This window comes from Mus pahari, chromosome 1 (assembly GCF_900095145.1).
Source record: "Mus pahari chromosome 1, PAHARI_EIJ_v1.1, whole genome shotgun sequence".
In the NCBI taxonomy this organism is placed as follows: Eukaryota; Metazoa; Chordata; class Mammalia; order Rodentia; family Muridae; genus Mus; species Mus pahari.
The window spans coordinates 61,263,467-61,277,583 of record NC_034590.1 but is presented as its reverse complement, the minus strand read 5'-3'; the positions used below and the strand labels follow the sequence as shown (position 1 = coordinate 61,277,583).

The 14,117-nt window shown below is 43.1% G+C and overlaps 1 pseudogene; it reads right to left on the bottom strand.

The window, feature by feature from the left end:
- Window positions 1–13,173: 13,173 nt before the first annotated feature.
- Window positions 13,174–13,300, bottom strand: LOC115062980 (annotated as a pseudogene).
- Between the last annotated feature and the right edge of the window lie 817 nt (window positions 13,301–14,117).

Genomic DNA, 14,117 nt, shown 5'->3' with positions numbered 1-14,117 from the left:
AAAAAAAAAAAAAAAAAAGAACTGTTCATGACCTGAACCCAAATATTATGACTGTTTCAAGTGAATTGGAATTTTTATCTGAAGCAAGAACAACCCTGTCTCCTTCCCTTCCTCACCTCTGCCCCTTTGAGATAGGAAGCACGCAGCACAGGCTAGCCTTAAAGTCACCCTGCGATTTTAACTCTCTGAGACCCCTGGGATGTTAGGCACGTGGCACATACCTGCCTTCCTTTCTTTTTATTTTATTTGATTTTGGAATTTTTGAAATGGACTCTCATGTTGCCTGGGCTGACTTCATATAAGGTTTGTGGCCAAGGCCGACCCTGAACTCCTTATCCTTCTCCCTCACTTCCCAAGAACCAGCTCCTTTCTTTCATGTACCCTTTGTCCCATACTTAATGCCTTCTGGTGCTCCCTATCTAACTATGGCAATATTATACTGGTGAGGGAGTGTTCAGGAAGCAATGTGCCAACATGCTTATGTGGTGGCATTCAACCAAATTATATTCTTGCAAGCGAGATGCTGTGCTGCTGCTGCTACACACACACACACACACACACACACACACACACACACACACACACGCTCAAGACACTCTTGCCTTTACTATTGTTGCAGAGGCAGCAGGAGCTTAGCCCCACTGAGCATCATGGTACACAGCTGCAGTCTGAATTCGGGAGAATCACAAATTTGAAGCCAGCTTGGGCTATAGTAAAACCTGGTCTCATGTAAGGAAAAAAGCTATTCATTTACTCTTTAACATTGCCTAGGTTAATACATACCCTTCACTTTTCAACATGGTCAATGTTTATATAAACCTTTTAATTTTTAACATTACCAAAGTTAATATAATCCACTAATGCTTTTCAGCTGATCAAACACAGGAATGATCACTATGAAGTAGTTGTATCAGTAGATTTTCCAGTCAGTAGCCAGCACATTTCAGTGAGTACGATATACTGATAACTTCATTTAGTTGCAAAGCTTCTTTTGGCAAACAAACCGGTATCAAATTGTACGTTATACTGAAGACTCCCTGTAGACCACTGCCAAGAATCCCAGGTTCCATGCCAACTTTTTCTGACCTGTTCTTTTTGCACCCCTTCTGGGGTTCATTCCCTGGAGGTGTCCTGTCTGCCTCTCTCTTGCTCCCTGTCTGTCTCTCTGTATGTCTGTGTCTCTCCCCCTTTCCTTACTCCCCCTCTCTCTCACCTAGTGAAGAAAAATCACAATGCCCTTCCATCTGGGTGATTCCCCTAGGTTTTAGTAATCCTGAGGCTTAGGACACCTCCCTAAAATGATGCTTGAGAGAATAAAACAAGAGCTGATGCAAAGCCATTTCTGGCTGCCAGCATTAGTGCACTCATGCACGAAGAGATCCTGAGACCCAAATTCAGAACATTCCAATTTCACGTACAGTGCTTCGTATCTATTCTTTACATATGTTTCAGATCTTTGTGAAACTCTATTTCTTTATATTTTAAAATGTATTTCAAAGAAACCCAGATTCTTTTTTATCTTGCTTACTTAGAGTTTTTCAAGTGACTAGAGAACTGCCTTGAACAACTGGCTTTTATAGCTAAGTAGAGTATATTTGCGTGGTTTTGTAAAGTGACCTTGACTAATTAAGATGCAACACATAACCTCTCAATGCTTTAACACACCAGAAACAAATTGAATCAGTCTTGAGTGTCTCCCACTTTAGAAAGACCAACCACTCCCTGAGTGTATGACTTGACTTTCTTCTCCACTTCGGGGGCTGTCTCAAAATCTCCACGTCACTCTGTCACCCACCCAACCCTCTCCCAAGTCTGAGTGAGTTTCCTTTAAAAACTCCTGCATGGACAGAAATGTTTTCCCTTGACAAACCTGGCTGGTATTTTCAAGAACAGCTTTTACTAAACATGAGGGGAAACAGAAAAGAAATAATTACAGAAAACATACAGAGTATAAAAATAGCCATGTTCCCAACTGCAGGTTTCTGCTTCTAAAAATCACAGTGGAAACAGGAAAGTTTTGCTGGGCACTGAGTTCTTTAGCCTTAGGCAGCCACGCCCTTTCATTGCCCCTGAGTCCTGTCAAGATGCCTCCTCCCACCAGTACCTCACCAGCTCTGAGCCTCACCATCTTAAGCAACTAGCTTAATTTCTTGAACCCATATCTCAAAGGGGAAAAAAAAAACTTTAAGAACTTTAAAAACAAGTACTCTTCTAATACAGGACTCACAAAGAACTTTTAAAATGTTGGCTTATAAGACACTTGCAAATTTAAAAACTTTTTTTTTTCTAGACAGGGCTTCTCTGTGTACCCTGGCTGTCCTGGAACTCACTCTGTAGACCAGGCTGGCCTTGAACTCAGAAATCCACCTGCCTCTGCCTCCCAAGTGCTGGGGTTAAAGGCATGCACTTTAACCACATGCGCTTTAACTGCCCAGCTTCAAATTTAAAAATTTAAAACCAGTAAGCTTTAAGTATCAGCCCCTCTAAATATCAGTATAAATCACACAGTATATTCTAGGAATTATTCCCAGGAGGATAAAGTTACTGTACAGTGGTGGGTAGGGTCATGTGTTTTAATTAATTTGGTAGTGCTGTGTTAAGGTAATTTGTATAATTTGTTTCACTATATAACTTTTAAAGGCTCTTCACATGTGCAACAAATATTTATTGAGCACCTGTAATGTGCTTGATACGAGGAAACCTCAATAAAAGATGGACAAGATAGCTAGAATGTCAGCCCTGGCCTTGTATAATTTCCACTACATGTGATTAACAAGAAAATGTGATCATTTCAAATACTGATGTGGATTGTGAAGCCTTTAAGCTGTGATGTTGCCAAGATTTGCTGGAAGTGGCAAGTCCAAAGACTTGGCAGGAAGAAGTCTGGCGTGTTGGAGAAAGAGAAAGGAACCTTTGTGTCTGCAGCTGAGTAGCCAAGGATGAATGTAAGGAAGATGAGATTTGATCTCAGAATCATAGCAATGTGCAGGGGGAATCTACTTGAAAAGTTCTGACATAAGACCATTTGAAAAAGAAAAATTCTCTTAGTTGATCTATGAGAAGGGAATTTAGGGGCCAAGGCTTTAATGACAATGGTTAAGATGGTCTCACAGTAAGTAGTTCATCTGAGAAGTGATGATCGATGTGTTTGTGTTTACCTTTGTGTTTGTAGATGGCTCTGGCAGGTCCTTGAGGGGTGGGGGCAGAAGGATTCTTCCTAAGGGTACTGTGGCAAATGAGGGAGGCAGAGCAGTGATGACTTCTTCTCATGGTGTCGGCCAAGCTTGGACAGAGTAGGGAGGCTTAAAAGGTGAAGACACGTTATTTATTAAGTTCAAGATAACTACACAAATAAGAGGTTTTAGCACACACACACACACACACACACACACACACACACNAGAGAGAGAGAGAGAGAGAGAGAGAGAGAGAGAGAGAGAGAGAGAGAGAGATCCTTAAAGCTGCCTCAGATCCCAGTAACCTCCGAGCACCAGGAGCACCAGATGAGTGCCCTTTCAGTAATTCCTTGATATGTGGTTTTTCACTTGCAGGCTTCTGAGTAGTTTCTAGTCCTTAAAACTAAACAACTTCTCACTAGAAAATTGGGGGCAGAGGGATAAATCAATTTAAACTCCTTACAGTAATCAAAGGCGTTCTGGTACCGTATGTGCAGGTAGGCATATCCATATGCCAGTATCTGAAAAGTTACACACTTCACAGGAAAAAAAAAAAAAAGAGGTCAACTATTTCTCTGTCTTGGGAGCATCAGCCTTCCTCTGCCACCGAAATATCTATGGCAAATACAGAGACTGGCAAAAGGTTGCCAATATGAAGTTGTGCTCAGCAAGGCTGTAAAGGAACAGTTCTCACTACCATTGGCCTATGCCTGCTTCCTGGGTTTCAGGCTAGGTCATGAAGGTAGCATTTCACTTAGAAGTGGATAGGCTTTTGTGGGAACATTTATCTACAGAAAAAAGAATGATGAGGTCTCTTTACACAAGTGGTCCCCAACCTTCCTCATGCTGTAACCCTTTAATACAGTTCCTCATGTTGTGGTGACCCCCACCATAAAATTCTTTTCATTGCTACTTCATAGCTGTAATTGTGCTACCGGTATTAATCATAATGCAAATATCTGTTGTGCAGGATATCTGACAGGTGACCCTTGTGAAAGGGTCATCCCATCCCCAAAGGGATCATGTCCCCACAGTCTGAGAACTGCTGCCTAAGAAGCTCATCTGTTTTGCCACAGTGGAGGAGAGCTAGAAAGGAATGAAAAGTATTTCCCAGAGTGTTTTCCTTACAAATGCAGCCCTGTAAGATGCTATGTGGCAAAAGGTTCTAAGGTCATATACATTTGGGGTAGGTTGCCTCTCCCTTCTCCTCTCACGGAGTAAGGATGCACACAAACATGCAGAAAGTCTCCTTTGTTGGCTCCTAGTGTGTTTCAGGGCCTGGAGGTTTGGCTTTGGGCCTCAGCTACTTCCACACTTGTCCCTCAGTGAGCTTCTCCACTTCCATGACTTTATAGTATACTGATGACTTTCCTACTTTCTATCTCAAGCCCTTCTCCTAGCCTGTGGATTTATTTATAATCTCTCTCCTCTATCTCCTGCCTAACTCCCCTCCCCTCTCTCTTCATCTTCTCTGCTCCTTGTATTATATACACACCTTGCACAACCACACAGAGACTCGAGAGCTTTACAGTCTTGCTCTCACACTATCTCTGAGCTCGCTCATATTTTACAATTATAGACTAAGAAATCGAAATAAAATGTTCTGTGTCTGCCTATTATAATCGAAGTGAGCTACACTTGTGTTTGAGGTCTGCATTTATAAAGGGAAGACCAACACACATGGAAGGAAGATGAGACCCAGGAGAAGCAGTCCTAGATGGGTTTGGTCACCTGAATTTGGCTTGTGTCTGATCGTAGGCAGATAGCTTAAACAGAGTCTCAAAACGGAGAGAGTGGGGCGGAGAGGTGGCTCGTTAAGCTGAGTGATTGCTGCACAAACATGAGGACCTAAGTACAGAGCCCGGTCACCCACATTAAAAGGCAAGAGCACATTAAAAGTGCACATCTGTAATCCGGTACTGGGGAGACAGAGAGACATAGAGCATTGGAACTTCCTGACCAACCAGCCTGGCTGAAATGGGAACAAATCTGTGGGCTTTGGACTCAGGGAATGGTCCTGCCTCAAAAATTTATCTCTGACTTCCTCGTGCATGCACAATGACAAACATACATTCATACACACATGAAGACATATACCACACACAGACACACAGACACACACACACACAGAGAGAGAGAGAGAGAGAGAGAGAGAGAGAGAGAGACTGTGGAGGGGCAGGGATTAGATAGGGACAGGTGATCTTTTCAGTGCTCTCACAGTGTGACTTGGCTGGTGTCATGTAGCTGATAACATCACGGCACAGTAGAACACACCTCTCTCACCACCTGGTCCAGTCGTCTGTTTTTATTACACCATGCTACATGAAACTTAAAACTTTTGGTTTTTCTCAGCTACCTTGGAATTTTGTACAAACGTTGTAAAAAGGTACCATAGCACAGTGGACAAAGGATACACTTGAGAACAATAAACCCTGAGTTTGGGTCTAGGTCTACTTTCTGGTCTGTGATGTTGTTGGGTGAGTCACATGACTCCTCTTAGACTTAGCTTTGTCACCTGTCGGATGTGACTGTGATATGCAATAGGGATACTGGACAGATTAAGTGAGATTGTGTCTCCAAAGTGGTCTGGACACAAGTAGATAAAACCTTTCACCTCCCCTGTTCTGTGTCTCCATCTTCTGTAACTGGTGGGGAGATAAGGAAATGGACTGGCAACCTCATTTTCTGTGCATGCAGTGTTTACACAGGGAACACTTTGGTTCCATTCTTCTTGAAAACTTGTTCCCCCTCTGGAAAACACACACTGGGAATACAATAGGATCTTTCTTGGTTCTTGAAGAGTCTGCCATGATTTTTGCTTACTATGTTGAACTTTATCCAAATTGTTCAGCTGCTTGGAGAAGCACACAGAAGGGATAAACTTACAAAGTGTTGTGCTTAGGAAATCTAAAAAGTCTATTGCTTGTTTTGAATTGAAATTCTTGTTAATAATTTCTCTGTGGTTAACATTTCTAAATAGTATGCACGGTAAATTTATAGTAGAAGATGTTGGAAAATATTCTCTGGCTGAATAAACAATGAACAAACTTTAATGCTAACTTTGTGTAGGAAGTGAGTGAGACAGGATTTTAGACACAAGGAATTACAAAGACTAATTGACTGCAGGGCCTGGAGGTGTGTGCCTGTAATCCCAACACTTGGGAGGTTGAAACAGAAGGATGGCCAGCATTTTGAAATCACCTTAGGCTATATAGAGATCACTAAACCAGCCCGAAGCACAGCATAGGGTCCTGTGTTTACAATAAAAATGGCAATGAAAAAAATGTTTATGTAGACTTCCAGGCAAAATGGCAGATGAGTAGCCATGGTTAGTACAATTGGAAGACAAGACTTAAAAATAATAATAAGAAGAAGTAAATCAAGTTGGGTTGCACATGCGTATAATTCCAGCACTTAGAAAGTGGAGGCAGGAGGACCAGGAGTTCAAGGTCACCCTTTGCTACATAAGTTCCAGGCCATTAAAGGCCACATGAGATATTGTCCCTTGTTTTCAAAGGTCCTATTCACATAAGTGAAGGGCTAGAGAAGACAGAAATGAGGCTGAGAAGGAACTTCTCTGCAAAGGAGCAGCCGAGCTGCCTGCACCACATTGTACTGTGCCGCTGTGCCAGCCAGTGTTGACAGTAGCTGAGAGGCAAGTGCCAGAGAGAGAAGGCCAAGCACCCAGAGGCTGGATCTGTGTGCCCAAGGAGACGTCTGAAGCAGAAACGTAGCACAGGACCCTGAAGCTGACACGAGAAGACATTTGCTAGAGAAGGCATCCTTCATGCTCACACACACAGAGGCACACCACACACACATATAAACACATACACACAGGCACACATATAAACACGCAGGCACACCGCATACACCCATAAACACACACATACAGGCACATCATACACATACATAAACACCACACACACACACACCACACACACACACACACACACACTGTTGTATGGGATCATGGGAAGTGTGCTGACAAACTTGGCACAATATCCTGACTGTAGTGAAAAAAGAGCCTACATGCCCTCTACAGCCCTTCTAAGCATAGCCCTTGGTTGGAAAGAATGATCCCCAAATACCAAAGATGAGGTTGTAATTTGCAGGCAGAGAGCCTCAGACTGGGGAATTCTTGTAGAAAATAGGCTTTGGTCACAAGAACCCGTCTCATCTGGCAGGACACACTGACTGTGTTATCTGGATCTTCCCCCAACCTGGGAGGCCTGAGACAAAAGCCCATGCAGTGAGAAGAAACAATCCAACAAGGAAGGAATTCTGACTGGCTTCAGAAATCCTTTCTTTGATTTTTCCTGATCGTTTTAGTTTTACATATTTCTTTGCACCTTTGTACATTATAAGTGTTCAGTTTTTGTGCTTTAACTTGTGTCTCTCTGGAATGGGCTTTTATGATTTGTGGGGTTTGTTTTCTCTGCACATACTATACAAGATGTTTCTCTATTTCTCATGCCCCTAGCCCACGTAGACTCATTCATTTCCTTTTCCCCTTTGCCAATCTCTCTTCATTTAACTGCATAACTATCAATACCTTTACTCTAAGAACTGTAAACTACATTTCCCCCAACCAGTACCCTTTGCTGCCCGCAGTCCCTGAATCTTACTGAGGACACCAGTGACATCCACAAGTGTCTGCAGCAAGTCTATTCAGGGACTGCTGTCAAATCGTTGTGTCTGCAAGTTGCCTCTCCTGTGAGGAAACATAGATCCAGTGAAGGTAAGTCACCAGAGGGACTCACGTAAGCTAAAACAAGCGAAAGGGGTAGGAGCGTGAGTGAGTTCCAGGCCAGCCAGGGCTCCCTAGTGAACCCTGACAGAATGTGAAAGGAAAAAGCCACTCAGTGCCCGGAGGACACATGCATCTCAACAGATGTGCAAACACACACACAACTGTGAAGCAACCCGCTAGAACACACCCACAAGCTCATTACCGCATACTACTATAAACCCTGATTAATAGATAGATGAAATTCCAGAAAAAGACTCAAAAGCCCTACGTTTAAAAGAATAACTATACACAGTGGTGGTGCATGCCTTTAATCCCAGAACTCAAGAGGCAGAGGCAGGCAGATCTCTGAGTTCAAGGCCAGCCTGGTCTACATACCCAGTGAATTCCAGAACAGCCACAACTATACAGAGAAACCATGTTCCAGAAAAAAAAATGAGCAAGGTAATATCTGACTCTGTTGTGGTTTGAATAAGGATACCTCTCATAGACCCATACACGTGATGCTTAGTCATCAGGGAGTGGCACTATTTGAGAAGGATTAGGATGTATGACCCTATTGAAGAAAGTGTGCCACTGAAGGTGGGCTTTGAGGTTTCAAAAGCCTATACCGAGCCCAGACTCTCATCTACAGATCAGGGTATAGACCCCAACTACTGCTTCAGCACTATGCCTGCCTGCTGTTCTGCTCCTTGTCATGATGATAATGGACTAAACCTCCAGAACTATAGTAAGTCCCCAGTTAAATGCTTTTTATATGAATTGTTGTGGTTGAGGTGTCTTTTCACAGCAATGTAACAGTGACTAAGACAGGCTCTAAAAAAAAAAAAAAAAAGAACAGAACCAAAATTCTGGAAATGAAGAGTTTATTAAAATTTAACACACAGTAAGGCTAGAGAAATGATTTGGCAGATCAAAGTGCTTTGCCACACATGGCTGATGACCTGAGTTCCATACCAGGGACCCACAGAAAGTTACAAAGAGAGAACTGATACCTGAGAGCTGAGAGACATCTTCTGCTGTTCACATAGTGCCAGTACATACATCACACACACACACACACACACACACACACACACACACACACATTGCATCACATAGGGGGGTCATTAATAGACATGACAAAGAAAGGCAGAGCAAATTTCAGGAACGGATGACAAGGCCAATATAACAATTCATTCAGACCAAGCAAGAGAAAGGTTTGCATAAGTACACAGGGGCAGGGAACTTGGAGTTTCTCCAAGATAATTAAAGCTAATACAAGAAACTCCCTTTGAGCATTCGTAGTTTGTTAGTTTTTGATTGTTTGTTTGTGAACAGAGTCTTACTTTGTAGCCCAGGCTAGCCTTGATTTCATCACAATCTCCCTACCTCACCGTGCCAAGTAACGCATCACAGATATGTGTCACCACATTCAACTACATTCCTAGGTCTTGATAAAATGTACTGAGTATCGACACCTAAGTGTTCCTCAGGCCTCTGTAGTTATGAGAAAGTGATCTGTCATACATTCTTTTTGTAAGCTATTTTACTGTTGTGGGCTGACAATTTGTAGATCAGAAAGTTCTAGAAGTAGCACATCTGTTTTCTGTTGGCCATCAGACACGCCCAGCTACCAAGATCTTTTCTCCTTTCTAGAAAAACTTCAGAGTTATGGGATAGGTTCTATGCTTAGATGTCTACTGCCCCTCCTTAGATGCTCAAGCAGGAGTGTGAAGGAGGGAGAAAAGCAAGTTTCGCTCAACTCCTGTCCACTTGACTCATCTGCCTCCTTGCCTGTCAGGTGGCCTTCTACCCATTTCTGTCACGCTAGAAACAAGACCATTTTTCTCAGAGGGAAAGCAGCATGCGACCTAATAATCAACAAATGTATATATATTGCTATGAATGTGGAAAACGTGAGAAAAGGGTGGGAGGGGGATCTATGTAGCACCCTAGTGTTGTAGAACATTACTCAGCCAGCTTTGCTGAAAGCAACACTCCAAGAGAGGTAAAAGGATGTGCGAGGGTGATGCATGTTCCCTAGTGTGTGGGTAGCAAGCTGCTTGTCAACAGTTGCTATGTAAATACTTTCTCAGGCATCACTAAGGATTGATTGTACTAGGTCACAGACCCTTTGGCCTCTTTTCTGTCTCCCAGAAACTGGGCCATGGCTCCCCTGTAGTCTGTCTGTTAGGACAAAGGACTGACAGGTACGATGCTGTCTGTCACTCGTACTCAGGACTTGGCAGAGATGGTACCCCAAGATCCCCACCCTGCTGCCTAGGACAAAGAGGACATTGAACTGTGGTCCCGCCCAGCGTTTGCCTCCATGACTGCTGGCTAGGTGATGTGATATGCGGCTTTCCTAAGTCCCCTGAAAACATCTAAGAGGTTAAGAGCACTTGTTACTCTTGTAGATGACCTAGGTTCAATTCCCAGCACCCACATCCTGGCTCACAACCATCTGTAAGTCTAGTTCCAGGAGACCTGACTTTCAAGGACACCAGACATGCATGTGGGGCACAGATAGACAAAACACTAGTACACATAAACTAACCAAATAAATCTTTTTTACAAAAAAAAAAAAAAAAGTAAGACTCAGAATGCACTCTGCTCTCTGGATTTAAATTTAAAAGTGTGTGTGTGTGTGTGTGTGTCCTTCAGAGTCTGACTGCAGTAGTATATGGCCATAATGCATAATCTTTCCTAATATTCTGAGAACTGCCTCTGCTGTTCCTGGCTTCTGTCACGCTCTGCATGGGAACCATCTCACCCAGCGAGGCTCCTTAGAGGAAGAGGAGCCTCTGCTCTCCTTCAGGGCCCCACGCCCTAACAAAGCTCTTCTGTAGGATGACCTTGTCTCAGCGTCTTTAAGCAAACCTGCAGTTTTAGTTGTAACAGATTGATCCTGATAGGGAAAGACCAATGTTTGAAAACACTCTGGGAGACAAACCTTTGTGAAACACGTGAAAAGAGAACAGACTACGCTAAGGAATGTGACGGGTTCGCTTTAGATGTGACTATTTCATCTGAGCCACCCAGCAGGGAAGCTTGCCCCTTCTCCTGCATGAGCCAGAGCCTCTCCCCGGCCTTTGCTTTTCGTGGGTGTTTCCCCACACCTGTCTTCTTGGCTCCTATCCGTAACTTTCATTAGTGATCCAAACTTTTCCTGGCTTCATGAAAACCCTATTTCCTAATATGGCTCTAGGTTAGAGTAGAAATGAAAGGGGATTGAGAGGTCATTTAATTCATCCCCCTGGTCTCTGAGTTAAGGAAAATGAACCCAGAGAGATAAAGTGGGTGCTGACTGTGGACTGATAGAGATAGAAGCAAGTGGAGAGGGGGAGGGGGGTTGTAAGGTCATTTGTATAGTGTTCTACGGCTTTGCAGAGTGCTGTCACACAGCTCATGCCAGCCTGGAACACACGTGCAGTTACATATCCGTGTTTCTAATGTGAAAACTGAGACCCCAAAGAAATGAGCTGTAAAAAGATAGCATACAACTTTCTCACCACAAAACAGCCTTATAGCAAAGCCTGAGGCTCCACAGTGCTCGTCCGTTATGAAGAGTGAGGTTTGCCAGGTTTGCTAGGCTTGATAAGACACACCTCTTTTAAGGACACACACAAGACACCCCAATGCTGTGAAAACCATCGAAGGGCTGAGTATCCCACAATCCTTTGGCCCTTCATCCCATGGATGTGTGGAGACTTTGCAAAGGACCACCTCTTCTGCAGAGAGGCGGCATTTTAATCTGCACAAACTGAGCATCTCTGAGATCTGAGAACTGAACAAGTTAAAGTTGGCTCAAGATTATAGAGACATTTGGAGCTTAACTTGGAAATGGGTGCACAATGGAGATGAACCTTTGGACTTCTCTTTGTTCTCCTTTTTCTTTTGAAATAGTATGCACTTTGGTGACCCTACATTTTTTTTGGAGTGAATCTTAATAGCCATTTCTTAGAAATTCTCATTACTTAGAAAAACTATTAAACTATCATAGTGTCAAATGGAAATACCTTGTCCAAACTTTGCAAGTGTATAGGGCCAATAAGTGGTGTTCAGTGAACAATGCCACGATGTAAGGTCAGGACCTGCAAGGTACTGTGACTGTTCTGGCAGGAATTCGAACATTCTAAGGAACATGTGTGCCTCTCACATTAGCTATCAAACTTGAAACAATAGTGCCGAAGAAATGTTAATGTCCCCAGATATCTCACTCTGGGAGAAAGAAAAGGCTGAGGTCCTAGTACCAGTCAGAGGGAGAGCTTGCCTCCAGTTAAGATTTAAGACTTGAAGATGGCTGTGCAGGATATAAATTACAATTTATAACAGTAGCAAAATTATAGTTATGAACTAGCAATGAAATAATTTTATAGTTAGGATCACTAAAACATGAGAAACTGTATTGAAGGGTCACATCATTTAGAAGGTTGAAGCCACTGTAATCCCATGGCTAATTGGGAGCTGGGGCCCAGGCATCTAGAAAGAGTAGCCTACAACATATTGTTAGCCTAGAAGAGGATCAAATTTCAAATTTTGAAATGTGGCCTATAATCTCAGCACTACTGAAACTGAGGCAGGAAGATTGCCATGAGTTTGAGGCCAGCCTAGCACTTGACTAGCCTGGGCTACATAACAAACTCAGTTAACAAACAGAAGGTAAAGTATGTTTTCCACTGGGTTTGTGCCACTTTTACAAGAAGAATTGAAATCATCCAATTTAATCAAAAGAATTAATTATTAATTTAATCATCCAAAGGCAGGGACTGGAACAGGAGAAATAGCTCTGCATGTAAAGGCACTTGCTAGACAGCCTGCTGACCAAAGTTAATCCCTAGAACTTGTATAAAAGTAGACAGAAGCCAAAAACACCAAGTTATTTTCTGACCTTCACTTATGCACAGTAGCATGTGGCTACCCATAACAATTAATTAATTAAAAGTCAGAGAATGCCTAAGCCTATTTTCAACTCTGCTTTCAATTTAGTTCTCTTCCTTCTATAGCCTCTCTGGGCTCTGTGTCTCCCCGTTTATAGCTGCAAGTGATGCACCAGAGTGGTGCATAGACATTGTTTTCTATAGTCTAGTGGCAGTGGCTTATCGAGAGCTATGATGACAATTGTGAAGCACTTGAGGGTCAGGAAAGACCCTCAAGAGGAAAGATACTGTTCCTGTTCTCGTAGCAGAGAAGTAGAAATTGGGTCTCACTGGCTGCGTGTGTGCAGACACAGAACTTGACAGGACTTGGATTCCCTTTTAATACAAACGTTTCCCATTTCATGATGGTTGTGTATAACGTGGAGGCAGCACATGGCACATATCTGCTGTCTGATTCATATCAGCAGCGCAAGATACTACACTTGATCTTAGCCAAAAGGCCGAGAAGCGATGCAGCACAAGATAAAAGGAAGAATAACTCGTGGTCCTTGCTGGCAAGAGAATCAAGGATGAGGAGGAGATGTGATATTGTTGGAAACATCTGCATGTTCATAAGAAGAAGCCGATGTGACATTACCCTGCAGAAGAACTTTGTTAGGAGAATTGTAGGCTCATAGCCATAGCCAGCCATGACAAAGTTCTGAAGCAGGAGAGAATTAGGTATCTCTTGCCTGGTTCAGAAGAAGTTACATCAATTCCTCTATACACTTTACTGGAGATACTTTTTCAGACAAAGGTGCAATATTCCAAGGCTATAGATGAGAAAATGAATACTTGATTTTAGAACTTTCTGACCCACAAGATGATTGGGGTGTGAGTAGGGTCAGTGAGCTAACAGATAAGCTTAGACCCCTGCAAGGACAGGAACACATGAATACGCATTGCTCAGGGAAGTTATAGAGGGCCTAATTTAGGTTCTTCTGAGTTGATTCTTCCAAGAAGAGCCATAGCTCTTCCAGGCAAACAAGAGAGAGGTACCCTACCCAAGGGAAGTGCATGCAGGAGCACAAGCCAGAAAATGCAGGAACTAACAAATAGGTGTGTGGGAGGATTTGACAGGAGAGATGGGGACAGCATCAGGAGAGGGACTGGACAATGAGTAAAGGTACCTTGCTTTGAAGGAGTCTACAAAGTCTGATAAAACATAAGTAAACAATCGTAAGGCTGTAGAAGATGGAATGGTCTTCAAAGGATCAGAAGAAGTTCAGGGCAGAGCCGGGCGTGGTGGCGCACGCCTTTAATCCCAGCACTCGGGAGGCAGAGGCAGGC